The sequence below is a fragment of the Podarcis tiliguerta genome (genome assembly GCF_965153285.1).
Source record: "Podarcis tiliguerta genome assembly, chromosome: W".
Classification (NCBI taxonomy): domain Eukaryota; kingdom Metazoa; phylum Chordata; class Lepidosauria; order Squamata; family Lacertidae; genus Podarcis; species Podarcis tiliguerta.
Window position 1 is genome coordinate 6,658,391 of NC_139552.1, and position 24,852 is coordinate 6,683,242.

A 24,852-nucleotide genomic window follows, 5' to 3' on the forward strand; every position below is an offset into this window, starting at 1 on the left:
TCATCCAGCCCAGCCTTTCGCATGATGAATTCTGCATATAAGTTAAATAAGCAGGGAGACAATATACAGCCTTGCCGTACTCCTTTCCCAATTTTGAACCAATCAGTTGTTCCATATCCAGTTCTAACTGTAGCTTCTTGTCCCACATAGAGATTTCTCAGGAGACAGATGAGGTGATCAGGCACTCCCATTTCTTTAAGAACTTGCCATAGTTTGCTGTGATCGACACAGTCAACGGCTTTTGCATAGTCAATGAAGCAGAAGTAGATGTCTTTCTGGAACTCTCTGGCTTTCTCCATAATCCAGCGCATGTTTGCAATTTGGTCTCTGGTTCCTCTGCCTCTTCTAAATCCAGCTTGCACTTCTGGGAGTTCTCGGTCCACATACTGCTTGAGCCTTCCTTGAAGAATTTTAAGCATAACCTTGCTAGCGTGTGAAATGAGTGCAATTGTGCGGTAGTTGGAGCATTCTTTAGCACTGCCCTTCTTTGGGATTGGGATGTAGACTGACCTTCTCCAATCCTCTGACCACTGCTGAGTTTTCCAAACTTGCTGGCATATTGAGTGTAGCACCTTAACAGCATCATCTTTTAAAATTTTAAATAGTTCAGCTGGAATACCATCATTTCCACTGGCCTTGTTATTTGCAATGCTTTCTAAGGCCCATTTGACTTCACTCTCCAGTGAAGGGGTGGCCCAATGCAAAAAGCATGAGACTCCATGATGTGTGATTTGAAGGTGAGTTAGGGGTGGCCCGATGCAAAAAAATTAGAGAATTTATGAGGATCCGTGCTTCACAACCACGTTTTTGGGCCATGGTATATCCAGGAAGCTGTGGATCCGTGTGTTTTTTTTGCGCAGGCTCTGCCCCTGGACTTGATGTGTGATTTGACGCTGAGTTAGGGGTGGCCCAACACAAAAAGCGTGAGTATCCATGAGGATCCGTGTTTCAGAACCACATATTGGGCCATGGTATGGTCAGAAAGCCTCAGATCCTAGTTTTTTGAGGTGCAGGCTGTGCCCCTGGACATGCTGTGTGATTTGACGGTCAGTTGGGGTGGCCCAATGCAAAAAGCGAGAGGATCCATGAGGATCCATGCTTCAGAACCACGTTTTTGGGCCATGGCATGACCAGGAAGCCCTGGATCTGAGTTTTTTGGGATGCATGCTGTGCCCCTGGCGATGATGTGTGATTTGACAGTGAGTTACGTGTGGCCCAATGCAGAAAGCTTGAGAATCCATGAGTATACATGCTTCGAATCAATGTTTCTGAGCCATGGAGTGGCCTGGAAGCTGTGGATCCGAGTTTTTTGAGGTGCAGGCCGTGCCCCTGGCAATGATGTGTGATTTGAGTGAGTTGGGGTGGTTCAATGCAAAAAGCATGAGGATCTATGAGGATCCGTGCTTCGGACCCACATTTTTGGGCCATGGTATGACCAAGATACCGTGGATCCCAGGTGTTTGTGGTGCAGGCTGTGCTGCTGGACTTGATGGGTGATTTAACGGTGAGTTGGGGTGGAGAAAACGTGAGGATCCATGCAGATCCATTCTTCAAAACCATGTTTTTGGGCCATGGTGTTATGGTTCCAAGGGGTTGCTCGAGAGCAAGCAGGCAAATGCCTCCCTGCTCGGCTATGAAGCCTTGCTTTTGATGCCAAAATAAAATTTGGCTTTTTTTGTAATATTTTTTATTAATTTTAGCATACAAAAATTTTAAGACATACCACACAAATTATTATACATATATCCTTATTTGGACTTCCTTCAGCATCTCTGATAGCCTTCCGTCTTAATTATTTCCCCTGCAATTCTTAACTTAATATTGCCTTTACATTTTCTAACATTTATTGCTAACTTTATACATTTTTGCTAACTTAACTGGCGTGATGTACCATCTATACATCATCTTCATCACATTTTCTTTCAAATGCATTACATGCAGTAAATCTCAAACCTTCTTTCCATAATTTGACCCAGTCACTTAATTGAATATTATATCCTAGATCTTTTGCCCAATGAATCATCACTGATTTTACCTCCTCGTCCTTCAAGTGCCACTCCAGCAGTAATTTATACATTTTTGACAGAATTTTAAAATCGTTATTTAATATTTATTGTTGAAACCCCGATTCTTTTTCACAGAAACCATTTCTTTGATATCTTGTTTAAACACTTCATTCACCTGATAATAGTGTAACCAATCATTAACATACTGTTTCACTTCTTCGTATGGCTTCAATCTCCATTTTACTCCTTCTTTAATTACTAATTCCCCATATGTTATCACTTCCCACTCATATTAACCTTTTTTACACACATCATTTCTAATGGAGACAACCAATGCAGTGTTTTTTGTTCCAATAGGTTTTTATACTTATCCCAGATTTCAATAAGAGATCTTCAAAATATGTGGTTTCCAAATCCTTTATGGACCTTTTTCTTGTCATACCACAAATATGCATGCCAACCAAATCTATTATCATGACCTTCTAAATCCAACAGTTATGTATTCTCCAATTTCATCCACTCCTTCAACCAACAGAGGCACGATACTTCATAATATAATTTCAAGTCCGGCAGGGCGAAGCCTCCTTTCTTTCTTTCTTTCTTTCTTTCTTTCTTTCTTTCTTTCTTTCTTTCTTTCTTTCTTTCTTTCTTTCTTTCTTAATAATTTTTATTAACAGACCAATCAAATCAAATCAAATCACATAAATTCCAAAGTACAAAGCTGAATTTTAAATTTTTGTTCGGGGTACCCATATTTCAAGTTCCAAAAGGGATCCAATCCTCTTATTGCTGCTGCTTTAAAAGTCCACAAATCTGTCCAGATAATGTTCACAATTCTGTCCAATCCTTTCTTCTTGTTTTCCACATCTTTTCTAGTTGTTTTCATATATTTTTTCCTTTCTCTTTGTCTTTGTGGCCTCTGATAGTCTCCCAAGCAGGTTGAAACAAATTTGTATTCCTGTGTGGATTTTTCCGTTCGTCCAAGAGTCGTATTTCAGACGGCTACCGTATTTCATCGCTTCCATAAAGAAAAACATTCTTGCCGTCTACTCGTTAACTTTTCACAGGTCTGTCACACCCTTTCTCAGCTCTCGAGGAGGTTCTGCCAGGAATCCAATATGAAAACAAAACTTCCTCCTCCCGATCATGAATCTTTCGACAGGACCTGTCAAGATGGCGACTCCCTTTTTGTTGCTGCATCATCAAAAGCCCTTGTTCTTTTCTCGATCTCATAAACCAAACTTTTGGTAGTAAATCATTTCCACACAGTTTTTAATCATCCTGATGAGGTCAGTTATGCGACAGTTCTTTCTTGGGGAGGAATTATTGGTTAATCACATAGAAGAAGAGGGGGTGAAAAGTCCCGTCTCCCCATCCAGTCCCGCTCCGGCATACTGAACCTTTGATGTATTTTCTTCATATTTTGTTGTGTTGTTTAGTCGTTCAGTCGTGTCCGACTCCTGTCTTCCACTGCCACCCGCAGTTTGGTCAGATTCATGTTTGTAGCTTTGAGAACACTGTCTAACCATCTCGTCCTCTGTCGTCCCCTTCTCCTTGTGCCCTCCATCTTTCCCAACATCAGGGTCTTTTCCAGGGAGTCTTCTCTTCTCATGAGGTGGCCAAAGTATTGGAGCCTCAGCTTCACAATCTGTCCTTCCAGTGAGCACTCAGGGCTGATTTCCTTAAGAATGGATGCGTTTGATCTTCTTGCAGTCCATGGGACTCTCAAGAGTCTCCTCCAGCACCATAACTCAAAAGCGTCAATTCTTTGGCGATCAGCCTTCTTTATGGTCCAGCTCTCACTTCCATACATCACTACTGGGAAAACCATAGCTTTTACTATACGGACCTTTGTTGGCAAGGTGATGTCTCTACTTTTTAAAATGCTGTCTAGGTTGGTCATTGCTTTCCTCCCAAGAAGCAGGCGTCTCTTAATTTCGTGGCTGCTGTCACCATCTACAGTGATCATGGAGCCCAGGAAAGTAAAATCTCTCACTGCCTCCATTTCCTCCCCTTCTATTTGCCAGGAGGTGATGGGACCAGTGGCCATGATCTTCGTTTTTTTGATGTTGAGCTTCAGACCATATTTTGCGCTCTCCTCTTTCACCCTCAATAAAAGGTTCTTTAATTCCTCCTCACTTTCTGCCATCAAGGTTGTGTCATCTGCATATCTGAGGTTGTTGATATTTCTTCCAGCACTTCTGCAGCTTGCACTTCTGGGAGTTCTCGGTCCACATACTGCTTGAGCCTTCCTTGAAGAATTTTAAGCATAACCTTGCTAGCGTGTGAAATGAGTGCAATTGTGCGGTAGTTGGAGCATTCTTTAGCACTGCCCTTCTTTGGGATTGGGATGTAGACTGACCTTCTCCAATCCTCTGGCCACTGCTGAGTTTTCCAAACTTGCTGGCATATTGAGTGTAGCACCTTAACAGCATCATCTTTTAAAATTTTAAATAGTTCAGCTGGAATACCATCACTTCCACTGGCCTTGTTTTTTGCAATGCTTTCTAAGGCCCATTTGACTTCACTCTCCAGGATGTCTGGCTCAAGGTCAGCAACCACACTACCTGGGGTGTACGAGACATCCGTATCTTTCTGGTATAATTCCTCTGTGTATTCTTGCCACCTCTTCTTGATGTCTTCTGCTTCTGTTAGGTCCTTACCACTTTTGTCCTTTATTATGGTAATCTTTGAACGAAATGTTCCTTTCATATCTCCAATTTTCTTGAACAGATCTCTGGTTCTTCCCATTCTGTTGTTTTCCTCTATTTCTTTGCATTGCTCTTTTAAGAAGGCCTTCTTGTCTCTCTTTGCTATTTTTTGGAATTCTGCATTCAATTTCCTGTATCTTTCTCTATCTCCCTCGCATTTTGCTTGCCTTCTCTCCCCCGCTATTTGTAAGGCCTCATTGGACAGCCACTTTGCTTTCTTGCATTTCCTTTTCATTGGGATGGTTTTCGTTGCTGCCTCCTGTATAATGTTTCGAGCCTCCATCCATAGTTCTTCAGGCACTCTGTCCAGCAGTTCTAAATCCTTAAACCTGTTCCTCACTTCCACTGTGTATTCATAAGGGATTTGGTTTAGATTGTATCTTACCGGCCCAGTGGTTTTTCCTACTTTCTTCAGTTTAAGCTTGAATTTTGCTATAAGAAGCTGATGATCTGAGCCACAGTCAGCTCCAGGTCTTGTTTTTGCTGACTGTATAGAGCTTCTCCATCTTTGGCTGCAGAGAATATAATCAATCTGATTTCGATGCTGCCCATCTGGTGATGTCCATGTGTAGAGTCGTCTCTTGTGTTGTTGGAAAAGAGTGTTTGTGATGACCAGCTTGTTCTCTTGACAGAACTCTATTAGCCTTTGCCCTGCTTCGTTTTGAATTCCAAGACCAAATTTGCCAGTTGTTCCTTTTATCTCTTGATTCCCTACTTTAGCATTCCAATCCCCTATAATGAGAAGAACATCCTTCTTTGGTGTCAATTCTATAAGGTGTTGTAAGTCTTCATAGAATTGGTCAATTTCAGTTTCTTCAGCACCAGTAGTTGGTGCATAAACTTGGATTATTGTTATGTTAAAAGGTCTGCCTTGGATTTGTATCGAGATCATTCTATCATTTTTGATATTGCATCCCAGTACAGCTTTTGCCACTCTTTTGTTGACTATGAGGGCCACTCCATTTCTTTTGCGGGTTTCTTGCCCACAGTAGTAGATATGATGGTCATCCGAACTGAATTCGCCCATTCCCATCCATTTTTAGTTCACTGATGCCCAGGATGTCAATATTTATTCTTGCCATCTCATTTTTGACCACATCCAACTTACCCAGGTTCATGGTTCTTACATTCCAGGTTCCTATGCAATATTTTTCTTTACAGCATTGGACTTTCCTTTCGCTTCCATGCATATCCGCAACTGAGCGTCCTTTCGGCTTTGGCCCAGCCGCTTCATCAGCTCTGGATCTACTTGTACTTGTCCTCCGCTCTTCCCCAGTAGCATGTTGGACGCCTTCTGAACTGAGGGGCTCATCTTCCAGCGTCATAACTTTTATATGCCTGTTGTCTTTGTCCATGGAGTTTTCTTGGCAGGGATACTGGAGTGGCTTGCCGGTTCCTGCTCCAGGTGGATCACGTTTGGTCAAAACTCTCCACTATGACCTGTTCATCTTGGGTGCCCTGCTCGGCATAGTTCATAGCTTCTCTGAGTTCTTCAAGCCCCTTCGCCATAGCAAGGCAGTGATCCATGAAGGGGCAGTGATCCATGAAAGGATCTTCATATTCTTCATATTATATTCCGTTAAATCCAACCCATCGCTCTCGTTTCACAGAGGTCACTTCAATTAGCAGTCTTCACTCCCTTTCTTCACTTGAAATATGTGCATTTGCTTCTATTTCCAATTATATATTTCGAGCTGATGCAGCCAGTGCGCGATCAGAGACAGCGTCCAGGAGAGCCGGACCCTTCCGAGGGCTTTGTGCCTAGTGCCCTCACCCCCTTCTTTCGAATCCGGGGGTGAATTATGGACACAGCAGGCAAGGCAGTGTTCCCCATTCCCTTGGGGCAACAAAGGGAGGCTGCATACTCCCATATCAGCCTCTTAATTACCTCGGGTGGGTCGGAGAGATGTTATTGTCGGCCATCTTCCAATGCGCCCCCTGGTGGCCCCCTGAAGCCTCCTCTTTCTTTAGCATATGTTAATAACTTATATTGTATTCTCGACTTCTTACCCAGATATATCTTGAAATTATCTTCTGCCACTCTTTAAATATTGTTGCCCCTTTGATTATTGGAATTGTCTGAAACAAAAATAACATCTTTGGTAGCACGTTCATCTTTATTGCTGAAATCCTTCCCCAAAATGATAATTTCAACCTTCCCCATACATCTAGATCCCTTTTAACACTATTCCACATTGGTGTATAATTATTTTGAAATAGATCAATATTTTTCAGGGTTAACCAAATTCCCAAGTATTTAACTTTTTTAACCACATCTATACCTATTTGTTGTTGTAATGTTTCAACCAATTCTTGTTCCATATTTTTAACCATTATCTTAGTTTTCTTTTTATTCAATTTAAAACCCGCCACTTGGCCGAACTGTTCTATATCCTCTATTACTTCATTGATACTTATTGATGGTTCTTCAATTGTTAATACCAAGTCATCGGCAAAGGTTTTTACCTTATATTCATTCCGACTGACTGTAACGCCCTTTATCCGCTCATTGTTCCTTATCGACCTTAGAAGTACTTCCAGTACCGATATGAACAATAATGGAGAAAGGGTACATCCTTGTCTTGTGCCTTTAGCAATTACTATATTTTCTGTTGTTATATTATTTACAATCAATTTTGCTTTTTGTTCAGTATATATAGCTCTTAAACCATTTAAGAAGAATTGACCTATATCCATCAGTTCCAAATTTTTTAACATAAATTCCCAAGATATATTCTGCCTTGTTGTGCCTCAAGAGGCAGGGCCCATTCCTCAAACTCTGTTCAATTACAGAAGACAAACCCATTCTTGCCAGCTGTCAATTTACCCCTTCCTCAAATTACCCCTAATTAATTTTTACCCCTTCTGCTTTCCCCCCATGTCAATGACTTAGTCAGGGCAGCTCTCTTTCCCTCCTAGAGTCCCAGATGCATTAATGTCATCTCTGGGGCTGAATGGAGGAGGTTGACATTTTGTACAGATGGTCCCCAAGGCTCACCTCCCACTTTGAGCCATAAGCGTTAACAGAAAATCTAGAAAACTCTACAAAGGGTGGAGATGGACGTTTGCCCTACTGTATGTTGGGAACAACAAAAGCTCATGCAGCAGGCACAAGACCCACCCACAAAAACCACAGTCAAGCGAGAGGACAAAGATTTAGCACCAAAGTACACAGCAAAAAAAACCCCATAAACTTTTGTTATAGGTGTTTTTGTGGGTTTTTAAAAATATAAGTATCTGGAAAGGTTTATGAATCATGCAAGGAAAGATGAAACAAGCATGCATTTTATAAAGGAATGCAAGTATTTTAAGTGTATGGAGCAGATCTAATATGACATCTACTAGGAGGAATTGTTGTTGTTGTTGAATGCAAACATGGTACCATGAGAAACAAATTCTTTCACTTTGTATGATCCATTCATTCAGCTTCAGCCAATTTTTGGAATGGATCATCTTCATGATTGTATTTTTTGAGGAGGGTGGGGAGTTGTCTTAAAAAACAAAACAAACAAAGCACAGATGGCAGCTGCATCCCAATATTCTTCCAGGTTGGATAGGTGGGGTGGAGGTGGAGGTGGAGGTTGGGTGAAGGGAAATTACCAAAGTCATGACAAGGGCTTGAATTGTGAGGAAATATCCACCATTTCTACAGCACGCCCCCCCTCCCCCAGCAGTCATCCTTTGGCTGTACTTGAATACTATCAACATGGCTTTTTGTTCATACTGCTTGGTTTTGTTTTTTAAATAAAAGGGACAATGAGCCCCAGAAGCATTCAGGAGGCACCATTTACCAAACACTTACAAGGCTGGTTTTCATCTTTGTGTAGTGAAGATCAGGCGCACGCCACTCCCAAGTACTGTGATGTGCTCCATATGGAGCCTTGTAACACTTTAAGACCAGGTTGGACAGCAGAGGTGGGGAACCATCCAGGGCTCTTTATCTGGCCCTTAAGACTTTCTCCCTCTCTCCAGGCCTTAACCCTCACTAGCTCTACTTCACACTGTGAATGGTTTTGGCTGGCTGGAATGTGTCCTTAAACTCTGATAATGCCTCTTGCTTGCGTGGATGGAGGCTGGGTGTTTGTGTGTATTATTTGTGCATAGAAACTAGCCTACTGCACAAAGGTAAAAATTCACAATCATTGTTCCACCCACCAGTGGCATGTGGCCCTCAGGCTGAAAAAAGTCTTTGTTGTCCACTCTTATCTCCCTGGGGCATGAAAGGAGAACCAGTGTGGCTAGAGTGTTTGTCAGACTAGGACCTGGGAGGCCAGGGCTCAAATCCCCACTAAGCTTAACCTACTTCACAGGGTTGTTGTGAGGATAAAATGATGAGAGGGAGAACCATGTAAACCACCTTGAGCTCCTTGGAGAAAAAGGTGAGAGAGAAACTAATGGAGACGTATGGGCATTTGCTGGGCACCACGCAGTGTGCATGGCATAGGAGTCCGTACACCCCACTTCTTCACCACACAAAGAAGATCTTCCAGCCCAGTAAAGCACCTGAACCGGGTAATAACGTTTCCAACACCTGAAAAATCTTAAGGTGTGGCACAAAGGTAGACATGAGAGGAAAATCCAAACGCCACTTCCTGTTGGGCAGCCATACCCAGCAAAGGCAATGCCAGCCCACAGCTTATTCTCCAAGAGAAAAAGCATTTGGAGGCTTCCCCCATCAGATTGTGGATAATAATAATAATAATAATAATAATAATAATAATAATAAATTTTATTTATATCCCGCCCTCCCCAGCCGAAGCCGGGCTCAGGGCGGCTAACAACAATAAAACAGTACAAAAGTACAGCACAAACAACACTCTAAAATCATTCATTATAAAATTAATTAATTCAAGCCACTGGCAACCATTGGGCCAGAGCTCCGCGAAGATTGCCGAGGGAGGGAGTCAGGCTGTGCCCTGGCCAAAGGCCTGGTGGAACAGTTCTGTCTTGCAGGCCCTGCGGAAAGATGTCAAGTCCCGCAGGGCCCTGGTCTCTTGTGACAGAGTGTTCCACCAGATCGGAGCCACGGCCGAAAAAGCCCTGGCTCTAGTTGAGGCCAGCCTAACTTCTCTGTGGCCTGGGACCTTCAAGATGTTTTTATTTGAAGACCGTAAGTTTCTCTGTGGGGCATACCAGGAGAGGCGGTCCCGTAGGTACGAGGGTCCTAGGCCGTATAGGGCTTTAAAGGTTAAAACCAGCACCTTAAACCTGATCCTGTACTCCACCGGGAGCCAGTGCAGCTGCTATAGCACCGGGTGAATGTGATCTCGCAGCGAAGACCCCGTAAGGAGTCTCGCTGCAGCATTCTGCACCCGCTGGAGTTTCTGGGTCAGTCTCAAGGGCAGCCCCACGTAGAGCGAGTTACAATAATCCAGTCTGGAGGTGACCGTCGCGTGGATCACAGTGGCTAGGTCAGGGTGAGAGAGGTAAGGAGCCAACTGCTTAGCTTGGCGGAGATGGAAAAATGCCGCCTTTGTTGTAGCTGCAATCTGCGCCTCCATGGAAAGGGAGGTGTCGAAGATTACACCCAAACTCTTAACGGACGGTGCTGGCACTAATTGCGCCCCCGCAAGAGATGGGAGTTGCCCCCCCAATCCCATATCGTCCCTTCCCAGCCACAGGACCTCTGTCTTCGAAGGATTTAGCTTCAACCAGCTCCCACGTAACCATCCAGCCACAGCTTCCAAACACCTGGTCAGTGTGTCTGGGGCCGAGTCAGGATGGCCATCCATCAACAGATAGAGTTGGGTGTCATCAGCATACTGATGGCAACCCAGCCCAAAACTCCGGACAAGCTGGGCAAGGGGGTGCATAAAGATGTTGAAAAGCATCGGGGAGAGTATCGCACCCTGAGGTACTCCACACACCAAGGCGTGGCGCGATGACAATTCCCCCCCAAGCGCCACCCTCTGTCCCCGACCAGAGAGAAACGAGCGCAGCCATTGAAGGACTGTGCCCTGGATCCCCACGTCGGCAAGGTGGTGGTCCAGAAGTTCGTGATCGACCATGTCGAAAGCTGCTGACAGATCTAGAAGAATCAGCAGCCCCGACCCACCTCGATCCAGCTGTCTACGAAGATCATCTGTTAGGGCAACCAGAGCCGTCTCGGTCCCATGACCAGCGCGGAATCTGGACTGGAATGGATCCAGAGCCGATGTTTCATCCAGAAACCCACCAAGCTGTTCAGCAACCGCTCTCTCAATCACCTTACCCAGGAACGGAAGATTCGAAACCGGGCGGTAATTGGATAGATCTAAAGGATCTAATGATGTTTTCTTTAAGAGCGGGCGCACCACTGCCTCCTTCAGTTCCCCTGGGAATATCCCGATGCCAAGGGACAAATTGATGATATCCCCCAGAAGGGCCCGCACCTTGTCTGGACACGCTCTAATCAGCCAAGACGGGCACGGGTCGAGAGGACAGGTGGTGGGCTTTCCAGCTCGGAGGAGTCTGTCCACATCGGCTGGGGATATCCGGTTGAAGTGGTCCAATACTGGACCCGAGGACAGTCGAGGGGCCTCCAGTTCCTTTATTGTATCCAAATTGGCAGGGAGGTCATGGCGGAGCAACAAGACCTTCTCCGCAAAAAAGCTCGCAAATGCCTCACAGCTGTGTGTCAAATTGTTATTTAAATTTGGCTGTCCCTCAAGGGACATTAAAGACCTGATTATACTAAATAATTGCGCCGGGCGAGAGCTAGCGGATGCAATGGAGGCCGAGAAGTAAGACTTCTTAGCAGCCTTCACCGCCATCTCGTAGGTTTTCATAAAAGCCCTATAAGATGTTCTTGAAGCTCCGTCACGGGCACCCCGCCATACTCCCTCTAGCCGTCTGAGGTCCTGCTTCATTTTCCGGAGCTCCTTGGTAAACTAGGGAGCCCGGTTTCTGCGGGGTCGCAGAGGGCGCTTAGGTGCGATCTCATCGATGGCTGCCAGGAGCTGGATATTCCAGCCCTCAACAAGCTCAGTCAATGAGTCGCCAGGGGGAGCAAGGTCCCGCAAGGCTTGGCAGAATCTATCAGGGTCCATCAGCCTCTGCGGGCGAGCCCAAATCGGCTTGCCACCTAAGCAGGGTGGTGGTGGAAAGTCAATCCTGGCTTTCAGAGCGTAGTGATCAGACCATGGCACCTTCATCGAAGGAGACATGATCACATCTATACCTACACCAAAGATCAAATCCAGCGTGTGGCCTGCTTGATGTGTGGGGCCCGAAACAAACTGGGAGAGCCCTAGTGTCGCCATGGAAGACATCAGGTCCAGAGCCTGTGAGGAGGGAGTGGCATCAGCATGGATGTTGAAGTCTCCCAATACCAATAGGTTAGGGAACTCCGAGGCCCAGCCAGCCACCGCCTCCAATAGGCCTGACAGGGTGGCTGCTGGTGCGCTAGATGGCCGGTACACCAGCCAGACAGCCAAGCTCTCCTCGGAGCCCCACACTAGGCCAACACATTCAATGCCGGGGATCGATGGCGATGGTAGAGCCCATAAAGAGAATTCAGGCCCTGCTCATGACAGAGAGCATTCCTTTATTTGTACCTTCACTATCCGAACGACCTGAAGGAAACACGCCAGTGGCTGACAGGTAGATGAGCAGGACACTATCTGCAGGCAGCTCCTGAAAGTTTGACAGGAGAAAGGGGGGGGGGAGTTAGTGAGGGAATATTGGAGAGGGAGAGGTAGGCATTTGTTTATTAATGCACAATACAGATACATATCATTTATTTTAAGCTGTCTGTATCAAGCATAACCCAATATTAATATTAAAAATGTTTTTTTTAAAATAAATGTAGCAGTAGGTTTTGCACTGGATTGAAGAAATATTCCATTCTTAATAAGATAATAAGAGTGCTGCTAGAAGCACTCGCCCCTCATGTGGCTTCCGGCAACTGGTATTCAAAAGGTTGCCGATCAGAAGGTTGGCAGTTTGAATCCCCGCAACGGGGTGAGCTCCCGTTGCTCTGTCCCAGCTCCTGCCTACCTAGCAGTTTGAAAGCACACCAGTGTGAGTAGATAAATAGGTGCCGCTGCAGCTGGAAGGTAAACGGCATTTCCATGCGCTCTGGTTTCCGTCACAGTGTTCTATTGCGCCAGAAGCAGTTTAGTCATGCTGGCCACATGACCCGGAAAGCTGTGTGTGGACAAATGCCAGCTCCCTCAGCCTGAAAACGAGGTGAGCGCCACAACCCCATAGTTGCCTTTGTCTGGACTTAACTGTCCAGGGGTCCTTTACCTTTACCTTTTTATTCAGAAGCATTTACTGCCTCTGACCATCGAGAAACAGCATAGCCTTCGTGGCTAGTAGACATCAATGGTCTTATCCTCCATGAACTTCTCTAATACTCTTCCAAAGCCATCCAAGTTGGTGGCCATTGTTGCCTCCTGCAGGAGTGAGTTCCATAGTTTAACTATGTGGCGTAGAAACACTTCATTTTATTTGTCCTGAATCTTCCAACATTCAGCTTCATTGGATATCTGTGAGTTCTAGTGTCCTTCCCACTGCTAGCTTCATCGAGACTCCTCTCCTGTTTCCACACAACTGGGGCAAAGGCTCTTGTCCACCGTTACACTCATCTGGAAGTTGCTGGTAGCTTACGTCTTAGCCCTCTGGTCCAATGGTGCTGTTATTGAATGCCAGGTCAGTCTGTTGGTTTCTGTTTGTGCCACTGTGCAGTGCTTAGAGTCACAAGACTCTGTTTACATTCCAGAGACATTCCAAGCTGTTGGAAGTCTCACGGAAGACGGGAGACAGATGTGATGTTACTGTTTCCTGTTCCTTTGTTTTTCAGTTGCTCTCTGCCTTTCACAGAGAGAGCATGTATATTTCTTTTCTGTCTGCATAGTTAGGAATAAAACTCTTCACAATGTAGCTCGTGTTTCTCATTCTTCCCTGCTGCTGGATACTCTACGTAATGAGTGAAAGTGCTTGGAGCCTCATCAACGGCTCAGGTCGTTAATCACTGTCGGAGGAGATTCCGAAGGCTTAACTGGAGGATGAGCTTTATCAGCTTGGTCATAGCGGAGGCTCTGACAGTCCACAAGAAGACCATGCTCACCCACAAACTGGTGGTGAATAAAAGGGCAGATGTGGTACGCGTTACCAAGACTTGGATTGGCAAGTTGGGTAGGCCTGACGTAACTCAGCCGTGTCCATCTGGGTACTTGGTACAGCACTAGGCTAGACTTGGGCAGAGGAGGACAAAGTGGAGGTGTTGCTATTGTCTGTAAAAAATCCTATCTCCTTTACCAGAAAACCTATTGATCTTGGAATGGGCTTAAGAGATCTGCACCTGGTGCTGGGCCAGAGAGATGGACAGGGGATGCTGTGGTCTATCGTCCACCCCGTTGCACAGCAACGGACGGAAGGAAGGAAGGAAGCCCAGAGCCCTTTTCAAAAATTATGCTTAAAATTACTGTTGGGGGCCTATATCACTACCAGCTAATTAATCACTCTCTCTTCATAGATAATTCTAAAAATTATAGGGGTGTGTGTGTTAGGAATCGTCAGTATACTTCATAGCACCCTCATTAAACTACTATTCCCAGAATTCTTTGGGGGAGCCATAGATACTTTATGCTATAGCACAGGGGTAGCCAACATGGTGCCCTTTCCTGTCATTGGACTACAACTCCCATCATCCCTTACCACTGGCCATGCTGGTTGGGGATGATGGGAGTTGGGGTCCAGCAACATATGGAGAGTGCCTTGTTGGCTACCTCTGCTATATTAGAAAGCCAATTATGTTTGTCAAATAGATATACCCTTTGTCTCATTATTTTTAAAAGCCTGTTCATATGGTTAATGCAGCTTGCAACATGGCAACTGGCTTTTTAAAGCTCAAGTTGTGATTTTGACATGTGTGACTTTTATAAATTAATCAGCATCTCTATACAGAGCCTGATCAATGGTTCTTTCAGCCCGGTGCCATCTGTTTCTGACCTGCGATGACTCTCTCCAGGGCCTTGAGCAGAGATTTTCCTCCTAGTTTGTTTAAAAGAAATGTGGGTGGTAGGAAGTGTCAAGGGCTGCTTTATGCACCTGTGCTCTACACTCTGTGTAGCCTGGAACACCACGTTCATCCCTGAGGACAAAGATTGGTTCAGTTCAGACATAACACTGAGCCATGATTCAGTATGATGTCCAAGCTGACAAGAGTAGAAGCACTCTCAGTGGCCAAACTTTTCCAGTTTGATAAATCTCCTATAGTGTGCATGTGTGCATGCACGTGCATGTACACACACACAAAACACACATCTGGCGATATATATACATTTCCCAAGTCCTGTTGGAGATTAAGTATACTAACTGGGAAATATGCACAACTCCCTCTTCACAGACAGCTGATGTGCATGTTCTCCACAAGATCTGGTGAATGTGTGCCAGGTGTGATGCACATTAATTTTTTTAATCACTTTTTAAAATTTAGAATTCTGTAACTTAAATTTAAAATACGTCCATCTTGTGACCTATCATATTAAAGCCCATGAAGTTCTGAAGAGATTGGTGTTTTCAGTTTCTCAATGCTGTACTGAGCTTTTAAGGTTTTTGTGTAGTCCAAAAAAGCCAAAATTGTCATTTTTTTTTATTTCCAACCCTCATAACTCAAAAATGGGATGAGCTAAAAAGCTAAAATTTTAGATTTAAACTTAGTTTTGATCATTCAACAAGTATACAAAGTATTAAGGAAAAAACTGGATGACATGAGGTAAAAAAGTTGGATCGCTTGATATAAAATGACCCCACTTGTGACATGGGACGAAAGTCTTGTGTACAGGATCCCACCTGGTTGTTGCAGTGGCCAATAATAAGCGCATCTGTGAGAGTCAGCTGCCCTACAATCATCCCCTGCTCCAGCAGAGGGGCTCCCGTTTCAGAGAGGCGGTTGGAGAGGATCACAAGGGTGTTGTCATCATTCAACACCATCACAGGGTCTGCCTGGAAATAATAATAATAATAATAATAATAATAATAATAATAATAATAATAATAATAATAATATATTATTTATAACCCCGCCCATCTGGCTGGACTTCCCCAGCCACTCTGGGCGGCTTCCAAAAGAATATTAAAATACTGTGATACATCAAACATTAAAAGCTTCCCTAAACAGGGCTGCCTTCAGATGTCTTCTAAAAGTCTGGTAGTTGTTGTTCTCTTTGTCATCTGGTGGGAGGGCGTTCCACAGGGAGGGCACCACTACCGAGAAGGCCCTCTGCCTGGTTCCCTGTAACTTGGCTTCTTGCAGTGAGGGAACCACCAGAAGGCCCTCGGTGCTGGACCTCAGTGTCCGGATAGAACGATGGGGGTGGAGACGCTCCTTCAGGTATACTGGACCGAGGCCGTTTAGGGCTTTAAAGGTCAGCACCAACACTTTGAATTGTGCTCGGAAACGTACTGGGAGCCAATGTAGGTCTTTCAAGACCGGTGTTATATGGTCTCGGCGGCCGCTCCCAGTCACCAGTCTGGCTGCTGCGTTCTGGATTAGTTGTAGTTTCTGGGTCACCTTCAAAGGGAGACAGGCATGAGAATGAGGGTCCCCGGCATGAATAATCTGGACTTAGGTTAAGCCTTTCTGAAAGTAATAAAAAAACAGCAACAAAAGATCAAGCAATTAGCAAGCCTCGTATTTTCCCAAATATTCTGCTGGGAGTGTGTGGGTGTGTGGGTGTGTAGAAATTCAGAAGCTCTTTCCCATAAAGCCAGCTACATTAAGCTGGATGAAAGGGGCAATGGAGCAGGTTAATACTAATGCTAACTGCCACTGTGATTTGAGATTCTGTTTGCCAATTATCCTGTACTAAGCTTAGAATCATAGAGTTGGAAGAGATCACAACGGCCATCGAGTCCAACCCCCTGCCAAGCAGGAAACACCATCAGAGCACTCCTGACATATGGTTGTCAAGCCTCTGCTTAAAGACCTCCAAAGAAGGAGACTCCACCACACTCCTTGGCAGCAAATTCCACTGTCGAACAGCTCTTACTGTCAGGAAGTTCTTCCTAATGTTTAGGTGGAATCTTCTTTCTTGTAGTTTGGATCCATTGCTCCGTGTCCGCTTCTCTGGAGCAGCAGAAAACAACCTTTCTCCCTCCTCTATGTGACATCCTTTTATATATCTGAACATGGCTATCATATCACCCCTTAACCTCCTCTTCTCCAGGCTAAACATGCCCAGCTCCCTTAGCCGTTCCTCATAAGGCATCGTTTCCAGGCCTTTGACCATTTTGGTTGCCCTCCTCTGGACACGTTCCAGTTTGTCAGTGTCCTTCTTGAACTGTGGTGCCCAGAACTGGACACAGTACTCCAGGTGAGGTCTGACCAGAGCAGAATACAGTGGCACTATTACTTCCCTTGATCTAGATGCTATACTCCTATTGATGCAGCCCAGAATTGCATTGGCTTTTTTAGCTGCCGCGTCACACTGTTGGCTCATGTCAAGTTTGTGGTCAACCAAGACTCCTAGATCCTTTTCACATGTACTGCTCTCAAGCCAGGTGTCACCCATCTTGTATTTGTGCCTCTCATTTTTTTTGCCCAAGTGCAATACTTTACATTTCTCCCTGTTAAAATTCATCTTGTTTGTTTTGGCCCAGTTCTCTAATCTGTCAAGGTCATTTTGAAGTGTGATCCTGTCCTCTGGGGTGTTAGCCACCCCTCCCAGTTTGGTGTCATCTGCAAATTTGATCAGGATGCCCTTGAGTCCATCATCCAAGTCGTTGATAAAGATGTTGAATAAGACCGGGCCCAAGACAGAACCCTGTGGCACCCCACTAGTCACTCTTCTCCAGGATGAAGAGGAACCATTGATGAGCACCCTTTGGGTTCGGTCAGTCAGCCAGTTACAAATCCACTGAGTGGTAGCATAGTCAAGACCGCATTTTACCAGCTTCTTTACAAGAATATCATGGGGCACCTTGTCAAATGCCTTGCTGAGATCAAGGTAGGCTACATCCACTGCGTTCCCTTCATCTACCAGGCTTGTAATTCTGTCAGAAAACGAGATCAGGTTAGTCTGATATGACTTATTTTTCAGAAATCCATGATGACTATTGGTGATCACAGCATTCCTTTCTAGGTGCTCACAGACTGTTTGCTTAATGATCTGCTCCAGAATCTTCCCTGGTATTGATGTCAGACTGACTGGGCGGTAATTATTTGGGTCCTCTCTTTTCCCCTTTTTGAAAATAGGGACAACATTTGCCCTCCTCCAGTCTGCCGGGACTTCGCCTGTTCTCCAGGAATTCTCAAAGATGACTGCCAGTGGTTCTGAGAGCACATCTGCCAGTTCTTTTAATACTCTTGGATGCAGTTCATCTGGCCCTGGAGACTTGAATACATCTAAACTAGCCAAGTATTCTTGTACTATCTCCTTAGTTATTCTGGGCTGTGTTTCCTCTGCTGAATCATTTGCTCCAAATTCTTCAGGTCGGGCATTGTTTTCTTTATCGGAGAAGACGGAGGCAAAGAAGGCATTGAGGAGTTCAGCCCTTTCTGTGTCCCCTGTTTGCATTTCACCATCTTCTCTGAGTGACCCCACTGTTTCTTTATTCTTCCTTTTGCTACGAACATATCCATAAAAGCCTTTTTTGTTGCTTTTAACCTCTCTAGCAAGCCTGAGTTCATTCTGTGCTTTAGCTTTTCTGACTTCGTGTCTACACGTGCTGGCTATTCGTTTGAATTCCTCTTTGGTGGTTTCCCCCCTTTTCCATTTTTTTTTATATAATATTTTTTATTTTAACAATCAATAAACAGACAATACAAACAAACAAATACAAAACAAAAAATAAAAACAACACATACAAACAATATAAAATACAGTACACAAGAAGAAATAAAAGAAAAAAATTAAAAACAATTATTGTGTCTTTGTATTTTTTAACATTAACCTAGGTCTGCGACTTCCCCAGACCTTCCCACTCTGTTTTCTAGATCTTATATTCTGACAGTAAATTCTTTCCTTCTGACATATCTTTGGTTCAACTTAAGCTTAATATCTTAACATAATTGCATTTCCATATGTCTTAAAAGATTAGTCTTTCTTAATCGTTAAATTTTTATGCTAATATTCTTTTAAATTCAATCTGATGTCCTCAGACATTCTTTATCTTATAGTGCTTCTGTAAATAGTCTTTAAACTTCCTCCAGTCTTCCTTCACCGTCTCTTCTCCCTGGTCTCTGATTCTGCCAGTCATTTCTGCTAGTTCCATATAGTCAATGACCTTCATCTGCCATTCTCCCCCTTTTCCATTTTTTGTACACATCCTTTTTTAATCTTAACTCAGTTAAAAGTTCTTTAGATAGCCACCCTGGCTTCTTTAGGCACCTTCCATGTTTCCATCTCATTGGTATTGCCTGAAGTTGTGCTTTTACTATCTCCCTCTTAACAAACTCCCAGCCATCATGAACTCCCTTTCCTTTTAGTATTACTGCCCATGGGATCTCACCCAGCACTTCCCTAAGTTTTATGAAGTCGGCTTTCTTAAAGTCAAGAAATTGAGTCCTAGTATGCTTGGCTGCTCCTTTCCGCTGTATAGTCAACTTCAGAAGAGCATGATCACTCGCGCCTAATGATCCTTCCACTTCTACCCCACTAACCAGGTCATCAACATTGGTTAGGACCAGATCTAAAATGGCTGTTCCTCTTGTTGCTTCTCCCACTTTCTGGACAATGAAGTTGTCTGCAAGGCCAGTGAGGAATCTGTTTGACCTTATGCTCTTGGCTGAGTTTGACATCCAACAAATATCCGGGTAATTGAAGTCCCCCATTACTACTATCTCCCTTCCTTTTGCATGCTTGGCCATCTGTTCCAGGAAGGCATCATCTATGTCCTCCGTTTGGCTTGGGGATCTATAGTAAACTCCCACAATGAGGTCTCTGTTATTCTTCTCTCCCTTAATTTTGACCCAAATGCTCTCACTTTGGCTTATAACGCCACTCCTCCTCCTTTCTTGTCTGGTCTGTTTCTCTGAAATAGATTGTGTCCCTCCATTATTACATTCTATTTTTTAAAAAATGATATTTATTAAAAGTTTTATAATTACAGAAGAAAGAGGGAAAAAAAGAAAAAACACAGTATATATATATAAAAGAGAAAAAGATAAAAATATTAAGAAATACACCAAAAAGCAAAAAAGAAGGCAATACCCCCACCCAACTAGAGAAAAAACAAAAACATTTGAAGAAGAAATAGATCTACTGATGATGCTATTTCCATCGTTGTCCACACTGTACTGAGTCATTTAGAACGACAGGGAACCTACGCAAGGCTGTTGTTTGTGGACTACAGTTCTGCCTTCAATACAATTTTGCCAGACAGGTTATTTCTTAAAATGATCAATTTGGGTATACATCAGAAGATCTGTCTGTGGGTAAGGAATTTCCTGACTGACAGGCCGCAGACAGTGAGAATGGGACCTTACTATTCTTCTACTCTAGTATTAGGCACAGGAGCTCCTCAGGGATGTGTGCTAAGTCCCTTTCTCTATTCCCTGTACACATCTGATTGCACCCCACTGTATAAGTCCAACACAATCATCAAATTTGCAGATGATACAACAGTGGTGGGGCTCATTAGTGAGAACGATGAGACTGCTTATAGGAAAGAAGTACAGGGGTTAATTCAATGGTGTAAAGAAAACAATCTTATGCTTAACACCAAAAAAACCAAAGAACTCATAGTTGATTTTAGGAGAAAGAAAAGTGTATTTTTACCATTGCATATAAATGGCGAGGAGGTGGAGAGGGTTGGTAGTTTTAAATACCTGGGCATTTATATCTCTGAGGACCTCTCATGGACTGCAAATATTAACATGGTTGTGAGGAAGGTGCAGGGGAGGTTGTATTTCCTGAGAATGCTCAGGGGACTGAATCTATCTCAGCACCTACTCCTGTCCTATTATCACAGTACCATCGAGAGTGTCTTAACTTATAGTATATTATCGTGGTATGGAAGCAGCTCTGAAACGGATAAAAAAGCTTTACTGAGAATAACTAAAATTGCCCAGAATGTTATAGGGCTCCAGCTACCAACCCTGGATGAGATCTTCACATCTCGCACTTTGAAGAAGTCACACAATATCCTGAGAGATCCCACCCATCCTGCTCACAACTTCTTTGAACTGTTGCCTTCGGGCAGAAGATATAGGACAATGAAAACACGAACCACACGCCTTCTGAATAGTTTCTATCCAAGAGCTCTGATTGCACTAAATAATGATCTCAGGGCCAGTTGTAAGAAATAGCAAGCAGGGAGTAGGAAGGAATGAGATAGGGTTTAGGTTATGTTATGTTTTTAATAGGTCATGTTATATTCTGGATTATGTATGTTTTATAGATTATGTCTGAATGGGATGAGAGTGTTGGAGGTACGTGCAAATGTGTATGTGAAGCCGGTCTTTGGGTGGGTGTTTGATTTTCGTTGTTGTGTATACTGTGTATATACGGACAATGACAATAAATAATCTATAAATTTAAAAACACATCCTTTTTTCACATCTCTATCCTTCAATGACTTATTTCCTCGACCTCCTCCCACCTCCCTTTTTTGTATTCCAGTTAATAATTAAGTCAGCAAATCCTTTCCATCTTTCACTGCTTACTATCGTTTAATTATCTTAATCTATTTTAACCTTATCTTCCCATAAAAATCTTAAAATTTATCTATACTTCAATCTAAAATAAAAAAAACCCTAAATATTAAAACCTTAAATCCTAAAATCTTAAATCCTTATCATATTTCTACTAAAGTCATAAAAGTTCATTCCACCATCTCCCAACATTCCTTAATTATACTATATTATACTAAATAATATTTTAAAAATTTCCGATCTTCTTCCACCGTCTCTTCTCCCTGGTCTTGGATTTTGTCAGTCTTTTCTATCAGTTCCGTATAGTTCATCAACCTGGTGCTCTTCTATCCGAGGCTCTTAACTCTTCTCCCTGTCCTGTCTGCAAGTTTCTTTTAGTGCCAAAAATTAAGTCCCAAAGGGCTTCCTCCCTAGCAGCTCCTTGATCCCATCTCAGCAAATTTGCCCATACTCCATATTCAAAGTTGTAATCCAAAAAATGTTCCAGGGCATACTCCACGGGCCCTTTGAGACTGAAGAGCTCCACTTTTCCAGTCTCTCCCTCAGTGCCTCCCTCCATCGGAAAATCTGCCCATCTTCCCTTCTTCAGTCCAAGCGGGGCACCGTCTCTCCGATTCTGACTCTCAAACTCCATCACCTCAGAATTCAACTTATGTCCATCAATTTGTTTCTGTGGGTCCAGGGCCTCCACTTGAATTTCTTGGGGTGCAGAAGCAGTTTGTTCCATCTTCTTCTCCAAAACTTGCCGTTTCAAAATTGGTTCCTGAGTCACATCCCGAGTGGTTCCTATAAAAATGTTCACTTTTTGTTCCAAATCAGATACACTTTGTCCCAAAGTGTCCATTTTCTTTACCGTCAAGTCCGTCTTCTCATGTAATTGTTCCAACAGAGCATTTATTTTATCAAATGCATTCACTAGAGCTTCTTGTTTTTCCATTCTTATCCAGAGACTTTCCAAGGTCACTTATTTCACAGCCCTTGGTTCTTAGTGGAAAGTTCCACTTCGCAGTTGCAAGTTGCATCAGTTTCAGAAGCTCCCTCTATAGGCAACACTTTCTATTTGTATCTATTCTTGTTATTCCAAATCAAAATCCAGTATCAAAGTTACTGTTCAACTTTTCTTCTTTTTAAGTGCCACAAGAACAATGCAAAAAATATATATCTCTTATTCAACCGTCCATCAGGATGTATTCCATTCCCAGTTATTAATTTTCTCAGATCATAAAACTTTTTGACAGCCTGATCCCAGGCTCGAAACAGTGGTAAATGATCTCGTCTCCCTCACTCTCCTGCAGGTTTGAACCGTCCACAAAAGATTCCCCCCTCTTCTCCTGCTTCCAAGGGGGTATTCGATATCTTAAATAGTGAAAATTTAATACTTTACAAAGTACTTTTCCCAGGCTTTAGCTTGCGACGTCTTTGCTTTGATCTGTTTACAAAACGGAAGGTGGACTTCCTGTTTAGACCTTCACGTTCAAATGCCAAATTTAGATGTTTAAATAGTCCAATTTTCTGTTTACTTACGATTATTTACTTAGAGTCCAAATGTCCACAGGAAAAGTCGGCGCTTTCTGGCAACAGCAATGCGGCTTCACTCCTTGAAAGAAGCGGTTGATTCAATGTACTGCGCCGCTCACCCCACGTCGCTCCGGAGCCCTGAAACTGGGTCTCCCCGCGAGTAGGGGAGGCGCAAAAGGTACCTGCCGAATCCCAAGTCCACGAGCTTCTTCCGCTTGTGGTTTCTAGCGGGTCTCCGCCTCGCCGTGGCGGTCAGACCCTGATTTCCAAGGAGCGGATTCCTCCGAAACGGAGGAAATCCACCATTACCAGAAGCGGCAACCCGGAAGTCCCATTATTACATTCCAATCGTGGGACTTATCCCACCAGGTTTCAGTGATGCCTATTATGTCATATTTAGTTTGCTGTACCAAGAGCTCGAGCTCATCTTGTTTATTTCCCATGCTTTGCGCATTAGTGTACAGACATTGAAGTCCATTAATCATTCCCCCGTGTCTCTTATTTAAGGATTTTTTCCTCCCACCACTAGGTCTGCGTGCTGTTTGCTTGTTTCTTTTGGCGAAGACTCGCTTTACCACGAGGATGGAGCAGCACCAGGTGAACTGCAAATCAGCCTCTGATGTATTACTGCGAGCTTTGATATATTACTGCGAGTCCAGGAGTAATAAGAGCAGCTGCGATCAAAGGAATTTTCCCTGCAAGATTCTAGTCTTAATTACACATATTTCCCTCACAAGATTTGGCTTATGAGTAGGGCTCTTGCATTCTATTCCTGCCCACTCAGGAATAAATGTTTTTTTGTATATATACACATACATGCTGGCAAAAATTATATTACCTTAGGAACACTGGAAGCTACCTTATACCAAGTCAGACCACTGGCTCATCAAACTCAGTATTGCCAACACTCTTTGGTCATGACTCCCTATGGTCTCAGACAGGGGACATCCCTGGAAATGCCATATTGGGGATTGAATCTGGGATGTTTTGCATGCAAAGCAGATGTTCTACCACTGAGTGATGTTGCTTCCCTTGTATAATGTTGCTCAATTTACTTTTTCTAACACTATGAAAGCAATTGTTCCTATTTGGAAAAGGCAAAGGACAATATAGAAGCAGGAGGTGAGTTACTAGGAGGGGGAATGGGTAGTAGGAGATGACTTGAAGGCACAGAGGGAAGACAATGACCTCCCGTTTCTTTCAGCGTTTAAAAGCTTCTCACTAAAACAATGAGAACTAGAAGCATGGGTGTGTGGTTTGCCTTTTAAACAAAAACTCTGCTTCCCATAATAGCAAACTACAATAATGGTAACTAGCTCAGATGGCTTGCTAAAAATACCAATTAACAGAGAAGACAAGAGGTATTAGTTGTAAGAATTAAGGGCCTACATATTCCGCAGCACCCTTTAACTACCCAATGTTGGGAACAAATGGGAAAACTCCAACATTCTTTGCTTGCCAATTTCTTAGGGGATTTGCCTAGCTACTGTAGAAGATATAACACTGAGCTAAATGCCCCTTTTGCCTGAGGATTGTTGCAGAAGATGTAGGATATGTGTCAAGATCCGGGAAGATACTGAGCTTTTTCAGAAAGAAAGGAAAATGCAGCGATTCACTTTTAAGTCCTCACCTCAACAAATGCAACCACCTCTTGGAGAACCAGATTCCACTCCACTTGGTCGTCCGTGCTGAAGTGGTGGGTGTAGTCTTCAATCTCATCTGACAATTCCTAGAAAGCACAGAGAGCAACAAATGAGATGATTTAGTGCTGCTTTGAGTCGGGGGGGCTAACTTGATTAGATTTTGTGAGTAGGCATGTGCAGTAAGTAAGCAAACATGTGGCAATGCTAAAAAATAATTGTTTAGAGTGTTCAGGGAAGCAGTAAGAGCAGTAAACTAGAGGTGAGAAATCGAGGATCCATGGTGCACAGCCACATCCACGCTGGTTGGCACATTTGCGCTTCCTAGCAAGCTGTGCTACATCATCATCATCATTATTGAAATTTTTCAACATACAATATAATAAAAACAAAAG

At 43.6% G+C, this 24,852-nt stretch overlaps 1 long non-coding RNA gene across 1 annotated transcript in view; it reads right to left on the reverse strand.

The window, feature by feature from the left end:
- Window positions 1-24,451: 24,451 nt before the first annotated feature.
- LOC310668891 overlaps window positions 24,452-24,852 on the reverse strand; it is a 37,532-nt gene continuing 37,131 nt past the window's right edge. Inside the window, exon 3 of the long non-coding RNA XR_014506876.1 lies at window positions 24,452-24,546. This is a non-coding gene — a long non-coding RNA (uncharacterized lncRNA). The remainder of the gene's footprint in view (window positions 24,547-24,852) is intronic.